The following is a 14,168-nucleotide window of genomic DNA, read 5'->3' as shown; positions in this document are numbered from 1 at the left end:
ATCGAATGATTTCTCATTTACAAATGAAATTATCTAAAAAGATGTTCAAAAGGGTTCAACTCTAGACTGAATGCTGGTGTTTCGATAGCGCTAGGACAATTGTATGGTGCCTACCGCTCACAATTATCGACAGTATGTTTAGATTCAACATCCCGGTACAATATGTATGTACTACACAATTACAATTTTGCTTCAATTTTACCTAAAATTGTTCAGATAGTTGAGTTTACATTTAGTCCTATCCAAAAATATATATCTTTGCTGCCTCGAAGCTTTCCATGCACCCCAACAAGGTATGACACATTTTTTGCAAAAATACTGTGCAAAATTACTAAAAGAAAATTTTATGGGCTGCTGTCCGAATACTTTTTGGTTGACTGTATACACATAAAAATATACGCATATGAATAGTATGTGCAAAAGTTTCGCGTACCCATAAATTATAACTGTTTGGCATATATAGTTCATTAACTGGGCACATTGCAAAAATCTATTTGTGGGACACATAGAAACTATACGAAAACTTTTCTCATTGTAAAAGGGAAAACCCGATTTGAGTTGACTAAAATCAAAATCGACAAAATTGCCGGTGCATCTATTTCCTCTTTCAGTAGGTTGACAGCAAATGTGGCACTCGAAATATCTTTTATTTTAACTAGAGTCACAGAACAGAAGTAGAAGTCTGAACGATTCGGCGATCAAAACTGCTAACAGGGTCTTTTTTGTTTTGACGTGGGACTACGTCTTTGTTTACTATACTGGGTGGGTAGCACTTTGTGAAAACGAAAATAGAAGTGTAACGTTTGAATGAAAGATTTCAAATGCTAATAACTACTAAACTACTGAGCGAAACTGAACAATTTATATGTCGTTGGTTAGATAAAATGACCAGCAATTTTATAGGGGGTGAGAGAGCAATTTTAAGGGGAGCGTAAGAGGGGAGGCTTCTACATAAATGAAACACAAATTTCCTCAAAACTCGAGATCTAATCAAGCAAATGGAACCAAATTTGGCATGTGGGGTTTCAGAAGGCAGGATTTTTTTTCTACGGTGTACTGAGGCCTCTTTTCCTTCTAAGAGGGGGCGGGGGGGCTCCTGTACAAATGAAATACAAATTTCCTCAAAATTCTAGAACTAGTCAAGCAAATGGAACCAAATTTGGAATGTAGAGGTTTTAGAAGGCAAGAATTTTTTCTATGGTAAATTGAGACCCGTCCCCTCTTTAGGAGGGGGGGGCATACAAATAGTATACCAATTTCCTCATAAAACGAGAACTAATCAAGCAAAAGGAACCAAAATTGGCATGTGGAGGTTTTTGGAGGTAAGATGTTTTTCTATGGTGTACTGAGACCCCATCTTCTGCTAAGAGGGGGGGCTTCCATACAAATAATATGCAAATTTCCTCATAACTCTAGAACTAATCAAGCAAATGGAACCATATTTGACATGTGGGGGTTTTATAAGGCAGGAATTTTTCTATGATATAATGAGACCCCTCCGTACTTTAACAGGAGGGGGGGGGGGAGTTTTTCTATGGTGGATTAGAACATTTGCTTTCTTTAAGAAGGGGAGATCCCATACAAATTAAATTCAAATTTCTTCATAACTCGAGGAATAATCAAGAAAATGGCACCAAATTTGGCATGCGAGGGTTTTTGGAGGGAAGGATTTATTTTGAATTTATTTTATGATGGTTTGAGACCCCTCACCCGTGTGGTACCTTTATCTCCATTTCAACCTTTATGGCGAACACAAGTGATTTTTAATTTATTTTATTTATTGAATTTATTTTATGATGGTTTGAGACCCCTCACCCGTCACCCCTCACCCCTTTATCTCCATTTCAACCTTTATGGCGAACACAAGTGATTTTTAAAAGAAATTTCTATGTTTCAAAGGTTGCAGGCGTTCTACTTATGAACGCCCGTCCACGTATTTTCAAAGCCACCATTGCATTAAATGAAGAATTGAATCTGAATATTTCGCTCTTCTCTTTTAAACATTCACTTAAACAGTGGCACTCACAGATTCTTATAAACATACATATGCCAGAAATGCAGTTTACATTAGTCTTTGATCTAATGATCTAAAACAGTCCTACGTCACCCTTTCGTACAACCCTTAGGGCTGTATACCTTGAAGTTTTTATTTTTCTTTGGGAAGGTTTTCGGATAGAAGCAAATAACAGCAATATAAGCAGAACGCTCGCTACCAATCGCATAGCAGCTTTCACATGCTTTCGTGTGCATTCGTATGCGTTCGTGTGTTTTCGTGGAAAAAAGTGACTCGCTACCGCCAGGTTCGCTAGTATCTGTAGAAAGTAGCATGTACGTGTTTGGATTTCTACTTCCACTTCTGTTCTGTGCTAGAGTGCCTAATGCCTCATAATTTGCACCGTGCTTGATGAATCTCTTTGGTATGGCTTCGATTCTAGGTATTTACAGGTGTGCGTACCAAGAATTAGTCGTAGTAATGAGAAATAGAGGGCGCGCAAACAGTACGGATTACGAAAGTCCTTAGCAAAGTGTAAAATAAATCCTAATTTCAGTTCGCTTTCATTATGTTATTGAAATAGTGAATTTGGAAAGAAAGTTTGGAATCCAAACCAACTCCAAGGTCTTTAAAATTGCCCTGCGACTTTGCGATACTATATTCGAGCCCGTTTCGAGTTTTGCTTCTAGTAAACGTGATGACAGAGCATTTGGAGACACTTTTAGAGAGATTTGTTCTTATGACACCAGTTAGCAAAACGATCAACAAAATTTTGTAGCTGTTTGCAGGCTTCTGTGGGTCTTACGGCGAGAAAAACATTTGAGTCATCTGCGTGTAGTAGTTTGCATCTCGTTGGCATTACAAAACACGCGTCATTGAAATAGATGAGGACAAGTAATGGTCCTAAATTATTTCTTTGTTGAACACCAGACTTTTCGCTGATATTGCAGAACTCGGTAGAGCATAACCTTTACTGAGAGGCTACGGTTCGTCAAGTATGTTTGAAGCCTGCAGGCGAAGTCTCCAGAAGCTCCAAGTTGATAAAGTTTCCATAGCAATATTTGGTATGAACCAGATCGAAAGGTGTTTCCAAGGACTAGTAGGGGTAATCCCCGATTGAGCGAAAGACTAATAGGGGTAATCTTTAGTTGAGTTCGAACGAACGGCAGTGAGTCAGAACAGCATATATGCACGTGCGTAGGTCGAAGGTCGCGAATATTTCCTATGACGATACTCCGTTTTCCTGTACAACGATAATGATCGTTCTACGCACTCGTAGATCCTCTTCGTGCATTGTCTACGTTATATGTCCGTAAACAAACTACCGGTGAATAAGCGTCTTGTACACTTTGTACGGGAGCGTCGTCTTTTTGACCGTAACTGCTTGTGTAGTCTATAGTAAGCACGTCTTTCACTGATAATACGCTTCCGAACCTCACACCTGGTGTCACTGTCCGTCGTTAGCAGTGAGTCAAGGTAGACAAATTCATTAACTACCTCGACCTCATCGCCATCTGCCTAAATAGCGCCGGTCGGCCTCGGTTCCGCCGATTAGCTTTCCTTTGTGCTGGACGTAATTATTTTCAATCCAAGGTGCTCTGATTCGCGCTTTAGACTGTTTGGCCACGGCCACAGAAGTTGTGGCGGCAATATTCTTGTGGTAAAATCGACAAGATCCTGCCCGCATTTATAATACCCTAAAGTCTGACTTACAGTAAATCGAGATGCCCCTCGTGCGTCACCGACATGTCTCTTGTGGTAGGAACTGAAGCCATTTAACATAGCTTTGTTTATTTTTTTTTTTTTTTTTTTGAAACGATGGTTCTACAATTGATGAAGGGACGGTAGGGGAAAGAAATGAAAATTTTTTGGTGAAGGAGGGGGAAGAGCGGAAAAGGAAGGGGGGGGGGGGGTATTGGTAGCTATGCTTGACAAGTAGTCATTTTGACTCCTACCTTTTGTCCAATGCTGGAAAGTGCATGAGTCGAACCAAGCTGTAATCTGAGATTATAACCGGATTCGAACCCACAACACCCTCCAGGGCATGTGGTTCGCTGGTACTTGTACCTTTGAACCATAGAGGCGCTGGACAAAAGGAGACCGCAAAATCCACTTCTCAAGGATAGCTACGCGTGTTGGTTGTGTTATCGACACATATTGTGCCGCTTCCTGCATCAATTGCAGATTACCACCGAGCGAGAAGTTTTAATCTAACTACTATTTACTTTCAGGACGACGGCACTGTGCCGGTCCTTACGACTTGCAAGGTACTGCACGTGACGCTGTTCGTCCGTCAGCGTATGTTAGCCGCGTTTCTCGGCGCGGGTTTTCGAGGGAAGGCCCCGTTCCTATGTAATAGACTAATCTCAAGATTTTAGTCTTGACCTTGGAATGAGGTTAAATATATGTATGACCTCATTCCAAGGTCAAGACTAAAATCTTGAGATTAGTCTATAGCTTTGTTTACATGTTTACGAAGAACAACTGGTGCAAGTTTTGCCAAAATATTTCTGAGTAGTACAGCCTGGAACTCGAATGAACCCATGAAATTCTTCGAAGTTTTGATGCTTTGGAAAATTTTGGGCGATTGTCAAACAACGACTTCGGCAAACCGGGGGGACAGTCATCAGTGCTATAGAAATGCATTAAAAGTGGAAGAAACTCGCCAATTCAATAGCATCTTAAACTGTGCAGGGTATGGTGAGTTTTATTAAGAGAAAAATTTGAGATTTTATCAGAACCAAGAAATTGCATAGTGTAATACTGTGAAAGCTGCATAAAAAACTGCAATCCAGTCACTTATAGTTTTTATGCGACATTCTCGTCCCGAATTATAAGTTATTCTATGCGTCTAGACTAATGTATAATCAGGTTTAATAGCGCTATGTTGAACAGCAAGCATGAGATACCATCACGTTGACAAAGCCCGGGACAAAGCATACGGGATTTAAATAAACTCGAGAATCCACCCGCACACAGTTCTGGATACTATTCAACGTGGTCTTAATCAGTTTGATCAGCATTGCGAAAAAGCTGTTCTCATCCATGAAACCATTGCTTTTTACGGCCTATCCTATGCAGCATTGAAGTCAGTGAAAAAATTGTGCGTTGAAGTAGAAAGTTTACTTTGAAATTCGCATTCTATGGAGCTTGGAGCTTGCCCGCCCAGTTAGTTTCGGGGTACGATGCAGGCCTAATAAGCCAGTCGTCGTATGTTCGAATCTCGATTGGGCGGTGCCGCTACAGAGTTAATAGGATCTTGGCACTAGCCCTGTAGCTGTAATTTTCCTGTACTCTAATAACCGGCTGCAAAGTCTGTCGAGGGTTAAGTTCTGAAGGACGTGTAAATCTATGGCTTTGTTTGTGGAGCTTGACGTTCTATATTTACAAGCAGTAGAATGGATTAATTTCGGATGAAATACAAATTTCACTTTTCGCTGAATTCAAGTTGTTCATATGAGTATTTTTCGGAGCTTGAGCCCCAAAAATTCAACTTTAAGTTGCAACAAATTGCAATGTTTAATTATGAAATTAGATGATTTTATAAATTGCGGGGCCCCAACAGTTCAATTTATAAGTAGTAGAATGAGTTCGAGACTTTTAAGTTTAGGAGCTAAGAAAGGTTATTCTCTCTGGAAAATTCCAAGTGATTGAACATCAAATCGAAAGTTGAGACCGAAAGCTGGCAACCGGGTACGGAAGATATAAAATCAAAACAAATAAGTTTGGCAAATTTGCATTCTGAACTCTTGAACATGCAAATTTAATTGAGGGGAATTGTTCGTATGGAAAGTCATAACATTTTGTTCGTTTCGCGTTCCTAATTAGTTTGCCATTCTGCATGACATCTTCCATCGCTTCAACGACGGTCATCGAGCGTGTAGAACTTTATTGGCAATTGCAATTCTGCATTCCTCCTATGATTGAACTGCCAGCAGCCCAAGTTGCTTGCGTTCATTGCATAATAATCGTTGAAATTTAAGCATCCATTCGAAGCTTTTTGCTACAAACAACGTCGATGCTCGGTGCCATCAGGTCATGTGCTGGGCCCAGTTGTTGATTATCCCCCTGGTAGATGAATGCAGTTCAAAGGAAATTAGCATATATTGCAAGAACACAAAAGGCTTTGATAGTGTACAATATTTATTTTTTACTTTATTTAATGCTCCTTCAAGTTGTCACATTGCTCGTATCGACTTAATTGACTTACGGTGTCTCGAAAAACATTGACAGGCGTGCAGCGAACCTTGTTTGATGACAGAACAAGACACTACATTTAGTTGAAGTAGAGTTCCGCAGCTGATTGTAAGACTTTTTTAAAGAGGTTTAGATTTGTTGATTTTCGCATTGTTAAAAGGTTCATTTTATTTTACTTTTACTCATTTTTGAAACAAATACCTTATTTATATGGCTGCGTTTTGTTGGGCAGCAACTTGCATTACAACATTCTACTGTTTCACACCAGCAAGCAACATTTGATGGGTGCATATTGAGAAATGGAAACTGTTATTTTTTCCGATGGGTGGTCTACGACCAAGTAATGCAAGCACTATCGCCTGCCTACATCATCACCATCAGCACCGATGATCGTCATCGTCTGCACCAACGATGGCGAATATGGCATAAGATTCTCTCTACTATTGGTCCCGCACATCAAACAGGGAAGGACCCAGCCGGCCGGAGGTTTGAGACAACAATAGAAATAGATATAGGTACTGTGGTTAGTTAAAGAGAACAACAAAAAACACCCATTAACATATGTTAATACCATTCGCTTGCTCTCGCGTACATCATGATCGTACATCTTCATAGTCGGAGTTGCTGTAAAGTGGACAGTATTTAACGATAGCAGAAGCGAGGGAGTTCAACAAGTATATTGCAACGGGCAAGTGAGAAGTTGATAGACCGCAATGTGGCCAGTTAAAATTCTTTTGGTTTGGAAAATGCCGAAAGTCGATAGACCAAACAGTCTACTATTTATATTAAATCTACGAGTGAAGTTTAACTTCTGGCAACATCGCGCAACGAGCATGAAACAAGCTCAGCATCACTTTTCCCGTTTGACCCGGCCGCTTCATGGCAGTGAAACAGGCATAAAAATTTATTAAATTTTCGTGATTGAATATTGATGCCAATCGGATGGCGGGCTTTTGTGCGGTCCACTTCCACCGAAGGCCAGTTACAATCAGATTATCAAACATTAAGCCAGCATCCCTTCGGGGTTAAACGGTTGCCCATTGTTGCATGTAGATACATACCGTGAAGCCCGCAGTAACTTCTGTGTTATGCACTAACTCTCATTCATGATCACCCGGGTTCAATATTGATATCGTGATATTGATGATAATATTACTTGTTTTCGAGATGTGATGCCATTTAATCAAGAATAATACATGCATTGAAGAAAACTTCGAATCGTCGGATATAAGATTACACATGAGCCTTAGGGGAAAAATTTGAACGGAAAAATTACGTGGGTATAGGGGCAAAAATGTGGTCGAAGAGCATTCTGATAGTTGTTTTAAATATTTATTATAGAATGTTTTACGATTTGGGCGCAACTAACTCCCCGCTGTTTGTCAATAGATCGCTTTTCAGGCGCGTTCCGGAGCTTCAAAATAGTTAAATTTATTGGTTAAAGAAATATCCCGATGGGGTTGAGGTCCGGGCCTTATAGAGGCAAATGTAGGGAGCAACGGACAAAAATGAGCTCGTAATCCCAATAATTAGAAGCCGCTGGTTTGGAATACTACAAGATAGCTATTCCTATGTAAAAAATGCAAGGAATCGATTGGCGATAGTCCCATCTTACTCTAATTAGCTTTTGCTTTGATTTTTGGGGATAATGGGGCAAGGTCTGCGCAAGATGGGGCTATCACCAATCGTTTCCTTGCACTCCTTTTTTTCACATAGGAATAAATATCTTGTAAAACTCCAAACGCGCAGCTTCTAATTATTGGGATTACGAGCTCATTTTTGCCCATTGTGCAGCGGTTTGATCCGACAAGACTAGAATAAAGACGTTGTCTTCTTGGCATTATGTTTCGGGTCACTGTCCTGCTGAAAAATCAACTTTGAACGAACAGACCATCACATTTCCTTCTCTATGATTCACCGTGTCTTGGATGTAGCGCTCCTGAAGCTTCTCACTCGATCGGCACCATATACGAACCTGCCAGGTTTCGGTTAAACAGTTCGAATTGTAATCTGTTCATCCGGAGTACTGTTTTCCAAAACTCTAGAGGCTTTTCAGCATGCTCCATAGCAAATTTAAGCTGTTATTCTCTCTGCTAAATATGCGGTGTGCGGGTTAGAGAAGGGTAATAAAAAAATAGGCGCTTCCAGATAACTTTGCTATTTATCCCCTGTACTACGAGACGGCAACGAACAGTTCACCGGAAACTAATAGTTGAAGGGTTTCTTGGATCTCGGTTATGTAGCTCTGGATAAAATGCCACTCCCTCAATGGAGCGTGATGTCGGATGTGTATATGTTGTACAGAATGGGTCCCAGGATACTTCCTTACGGTACAACTACTTTAATGGTTGCGAAGGCATTATTCAGGGATGCTTGGAATACTATACCAGACAGCTTCTTCTGACGATCTTAATCCGATACATCGAAAAATTAAATCGACGTAGCTCGATGCTAAATAGGCTACCGGAAGCCTTTATTCTTTCAGGCACTTTGGTAAGCTGCATCAGCTCGTCTGCGGTGACTTTTTGTTTTTCTCCTGTCAAGTTGCGCGATCGACCAACTTCGGAGGCTTTCCCAGCGATAGAGCATTTGTGTGTGCTTAAGTAGTGAGACTGCACAATATGCTGCCCCATTGCCGGGAGTGATCAGAGGATTTTCCTTAGGATAGCTCGCAGATGAGACTGGACAAGTGGGTTTGTCCTTTTTTTAAAACTTTAGCATCGGATTTGGTTTTGGTTTTGAATGTGGTATAATATGTCAGAATTTTGGTTAGTAATCCCTGTTCCTGAAATTTTGACCCGTTTCAAGATTATTCTAGAGATATTGTTGGTATTTTCTGCCAGTCACCAGTTCGCTAGCATTACTGCCGGTAGATGTTGCACAACCGTATAAGTTGAGAGGTGTTTAACTGATATTGATGTTGTTGAACGTGGATGACTGTCATCGGCTACGGAAACCGTCCTCTGAAAGGGATTCTATCGGCAGGCCGATCCCTTTCTGGGTATCCAGAGACTGTTTAGAATGATAATGTGGTAATTGACTGTCGCTGGAGTTGATTGTCCTTTGTCTCGATCCATGCAGCCTGCTTGAGCGCCAAGGGGTGGTAAACGATTGACTTTGCTTCTTGTAGGGGAGAATGATCGTATGATTGAACTTCTGAACCTACTAGTTATACTAGGGATGATAGTTTGAACTTCCTTAGTACGCGAAGGTGACCAATTTGGTCCCCTTCGAAAATGTTTTGAAACCTTTGCAGCCTTAGTGCGCTGAACTCTGCTTCCTTCTTCATATGAAGATATAAAAGCAACAAGCACGTTACCTCCATGACCTTGGTCACTGACAAACATACCAGGTGTTGAACTTTGGTTAAGGCAAATGGCTACCCCGGGTTTTGCAATTCAGTGGGTTGCATGTCATGACCTCTTAGCCATGCTGTGATAGCTTGTGCAAGAGTGCAACGGCCACCAATGATCAAAGCAAGGGGCAGAGAACTCCTATCGCTCATCCATTGACGACTGAAATCGTGATCGACGTATCTCCCAAAGAGGCTGTGATTTCCCTGCTTCACTGCATTATTTAAATCCAGCACATTGTCGTCTGATTGGTTCCATTGTTAAAGAAAACCGTATTAATTGAAGCGAAGGACGTGTTGTCAAAAGGGTCTTCAATATCCAGAAAAGAACATAGTGCCGTTTTTTGATATTTGAGTGATTATTCAAGCAGCGTCACTAGGCATTGAAATGCGGTTTCCTTAGATTTACCGCGCTGGTAAGCATGTTGATTGCCATGCTAAGGAGACTTCTTTAAAAACTGATTACGATTGAAAAGCATTGATGTTAAACTAACTGGTCTGAAGGCTTTAGGCATGGTTTTATCTTTTTTACCTGCCTTGGGTATGTAAAACCCCCCACCCTTGTGGGGAGCCGTGCGAACCTTCGTTACCCTCGCCGATGTGTTAGGAGCAGGTGTTTGTGGAGCTCCCATGGGAGGTTGCTCCACGTACATCTTCACTGCTCCCGGCGCAGAATCTACTAATCGACAGTTGGTCACTCCTCGACCCATCGCACCATCGCACTATACGCAACTCTTTTATGGGGTTTGAGCATAGACAGCCTATTATTTTTACGCATTCTAGGTCATTTGGTACTTGGTACTTTTTGTGCTCGTGTTTGGCGACACGGATTCTGTCGCCCGTTGTCGCTTGCTTTGCTCGAGAGGTTACGGTTGATGGCCGACAGGATAAAGGGACAGTTTTCTGGCCTCTTCCTATGCGTGTTACCTTACAGAGCTACAGCTTGTGCTGCCTTTTTGTGCCGCTTAAGGGTAACACAAGACGACGATGGTGCTCTATCGTTGCCTGCCCACATCGCTAGATCGGGAAGTGTCCGTACGACGCTCTGCTTTCCTATTTGGTAAACTTAAGAGCAGCGACGAGACTGAAGGTCCCCCATACAACAAATTGCTGTCGAGTTAGAAGCTATCTTCCAACTCTTGCTCCTTTGTTCGATTGACTATGATTGACATGATTTCTCAGAAGTTCTGGTACTCCATAGGATCCGTTGCAAGGGTACTGGGTTGTTGAACCCCCCTCCCCACTATTTATCCCTCGTCAGGGGTCGCTTGACAGCTTAGGGGTTCATCTATTGAAGTTTTTACGTAATAGCCATGGATAATAGCTATCCTTCTTTTAAGGTTTTTGGGCCCTCTGCTCTGGTTCTTAGTAGTATCAGGTTCATTCGGACATACCTCTACAGAGATCCGTCATTTGCAACCGGAGAGTTTCCACTCAGTATTCGCATGAGTGTTTCCTTTGCTGTCCGCATACAACCCTAGTTTCCACCGGTAACCCGATTTCTACTAACGTATCGTATCTGTATTCCGGATGGTACCACGATAAAATAGGGATAGAAGTTGTTGGATAAGAGGCTGAGGACCTGGAGTTTATTTTATTACTAAGGTTTATTGCTAATTCCCATCGTAATAAGGAAAGCCATTTGAATTTTCATCATTTCTTGTTTGAATTTTATGGAATAATCCAAAAGTTCTTGTGCTGATTTGATTCTAACGCACTTGACTTCCGATCCGTGCATTTTGAGTTCACTAAAAAGCGATAATTATAACCATTTTATTGAAATTACGCAACTGAGTTTATTTCTTAAATTCGTCATACCGTTTAAAAATCCATCTATCAAAATTTTCCGTCGTACGACCCAATACTCACAAAAATGCATGCTCCAAAGGGTTTCCAGTAAGGCATATAAGTGCGTAGTAATCATAGATTACGTTTGTAATCTTTTATGTTTTAATTACGTAATCAGTGGTATTCAATATAATATGGGATTATAATCTTAAGTAACAATTGGCAATAATTAATTTTTAGTAAAGGAGTCAATCCCGGCGTAGTGGTTAGCATTCACGCCTCTCACGCCGAGGACCCGGGTTCGAATCCCAACCCCGCAGAAGTCACAAATGACCCAATCTGTTAAAGTGACTATAATCAAAACAAAAAAAAAATATTTGTAATCACAAAAGCATGATTATGAAAAATTACGGGTAATCAGCGCTTATCAGTAATCCAAGGAAACTTTTTTCAAAGGTGCGTTGTAATCATAGCTGTTGGAATCTCTTTGGTATGTACACACATGGAAAGTGATGCCAAATTAATAACCTAATGGTTTCCAAGTTGGTTTATTGAAATATTTTTGGGAAATAGGGGAGTGTCGTCGTGGTTGGGCCACGTTTTGGAATCCACCCGTAACTTTCGTTTCAAAAGGAGTTTTGAAACTAAATACATCGTTGCAAAGGTCTAAGAATAAGGTATGTTTCCGGAAAGTTTTGAACTGATTGCATTAAAAATAAAAAAGTTATAGGCATTTACGTGAAGACAAAAAATGTTGTCATAGTCGGGCCATGTTGTGCAGGTTGGGCCACCGCAGAAAATCTAAGACATATGTATTGAAATTCTATATAGAGACATGGAAAGAATGAATTCCGTGAACAGCTACTCATATAGGTACAAATACCCTATTTTTAGCTGCATTTTTGCGAAATTTTGGCGATCCTGTAAAATCAATATTGCTACAATTGCCTTTTCCGAAGTGTACAACTACAATGAAAAAAATAACAAAAATCTAGGTTGTTATCGTATTTATTTTGCTTTATTTCATCACATTTTACATGACTGACATTCTCTAGCGATTATTGCGCTTCTGCACTTAAAATTATGGTGGCCCAACCATGACTACTCAAGTGGCCCGACCTGTACAAATAGTGCTTTTCTAGTATTTCACCTTAGCCTTCCCAAGCACCTTACTGGAGGGGATTGTTCTATAGTCTTCGTGTGCAGCACAACACGCTTCATAGATTTTCAAAATTTATTTCGTTAATTGCATTTCATGAATCATTTCTTGAAGAAAAGTTCATTGCGCCTGGAAAACTTTTTTTGTAAGATTTAGTCACTGAATTCACTACGGGTGTTTTGAATACACGTTTGAAACTCGCAATATTGTGAAAAGTTAGCTATTACAGTAAGAAGTTTTAGAATGGTTGTATCATAGATATCATGAGTTACTAAAACTGTAAAATCGTGATGGCCCGACCATAACAGTGACCCGACGATAACGACAATACCCTACTAAAGTAAAAAACATCTCATATTTTTATGAATAATATGCGTTGATGATAAAATCAACTAATTACAGTAGAATAATTCTGTTTTAGACATTCAAATTGCCAATAATTCTTTAAATAAAGTGCAAGATTTATTTCCTATAATTTGCTGATAGCCAAGCTGGTAACTAGGATGGTGACGTAATTGTTTTGATCGAAGAAACAATTAGGTAGTGGGAAAAGAAGAATTATTTTAAAATATTTAAAAAAGTTATTTTCATTAGAATTATGGAAAAACATGTAAAACAAAAATTTTTTTGATTCCAAATGGTGATTTCAGGTGCTTTTTTGTAATGTTAATAAAAATTTGCCTCTGCTGTAAGGGCCATCGTGGAAATTTGACTGCTCACTTTTATTGATCGCGGCAGATAGCCAACTAACTAAAATATTAGGGAATTACATAATTTTGCATCGTGAGTCATAAAAACGTGGTTACTTATGATAATTTCTATTGAACAAAACGGGAATAGGCAATTACGACGAAGTAGTAGCAGACCTTATATGTATAAAATAGATCGCGAGGTTCTGTCGGTTCGCATTATCCAGCCATTTACCGTTTTCACTATTTAGCCAAGCAGTCTTTTTATAAAAATAAACTCGTAGACAATTTTTTGATTGATTGATCAAAAAATCTTATTATTCCGTACCTGGTATCCATACTTTCCTGTAACACGGAATACTATGTTACTCACCATGGGTGAAACTAACTCTAGTTGCTATGTTGAATAATAACTTGTGAAAAATAGTGCTTTAAATTTGTTTACTAATTTCTATGCTGTGTTTTCCCCTGATGATCAAGTTGCTGCTGTTATCTTCTGTGCCTCAATTTCACATAACCGTAAGTAGCGGTGGTCCCTGCTGATCACCCACTCCATTCTGGGAGCAGCATTATTTATCGTTCACAGTTAGTCGTTAATTAGTCACAGTTTATGTCATACATTATTGTCTTGTTAATTATGGAATGATAAATTCACACACAACATCACTGCAACCGCGCGCACTAAAGCTGCGAGACATTTCGCACTTCCAAGCATCATTGGACTAATGCACGCTCGTACAACTTACGGCGGACCTTTCTGAAGACATTTCCGCGCCATTCGGCAGCGGCACCCACAATCCGTATCACCTTTCCGGGAAGGCGTGGATGGCAATCCTGATCGGCATCGTCCCTGGCTGGTCGCATTCGTCGTGATCCGCTAGTTTAACGCCGTCGCCTTACAAGTCCGGAACGACCGAAGAGCGATACATTTAGCCGTATATGCTAGTCGATCGATGCAAAACACGAAAAAACTACACATTAACTCCTCTA

The sequence above is a fragment of the Sabethes cyaneus genome, chromosome 2, assembly GCF_943734655.1.
Source record: "Sabethes cyaneus chromosome 2, idSabCyanKW18_F2, whole genome shotgun sequence".
Lineage (NCBI taxonomy): Eukaryota > Metazoa > Arthropoda > Insecta > Diptera > Culicidae > Sabethes > Sabethes cyaneus.
This window is presented reverse-complemented; position numbering follows the sequence as displayed.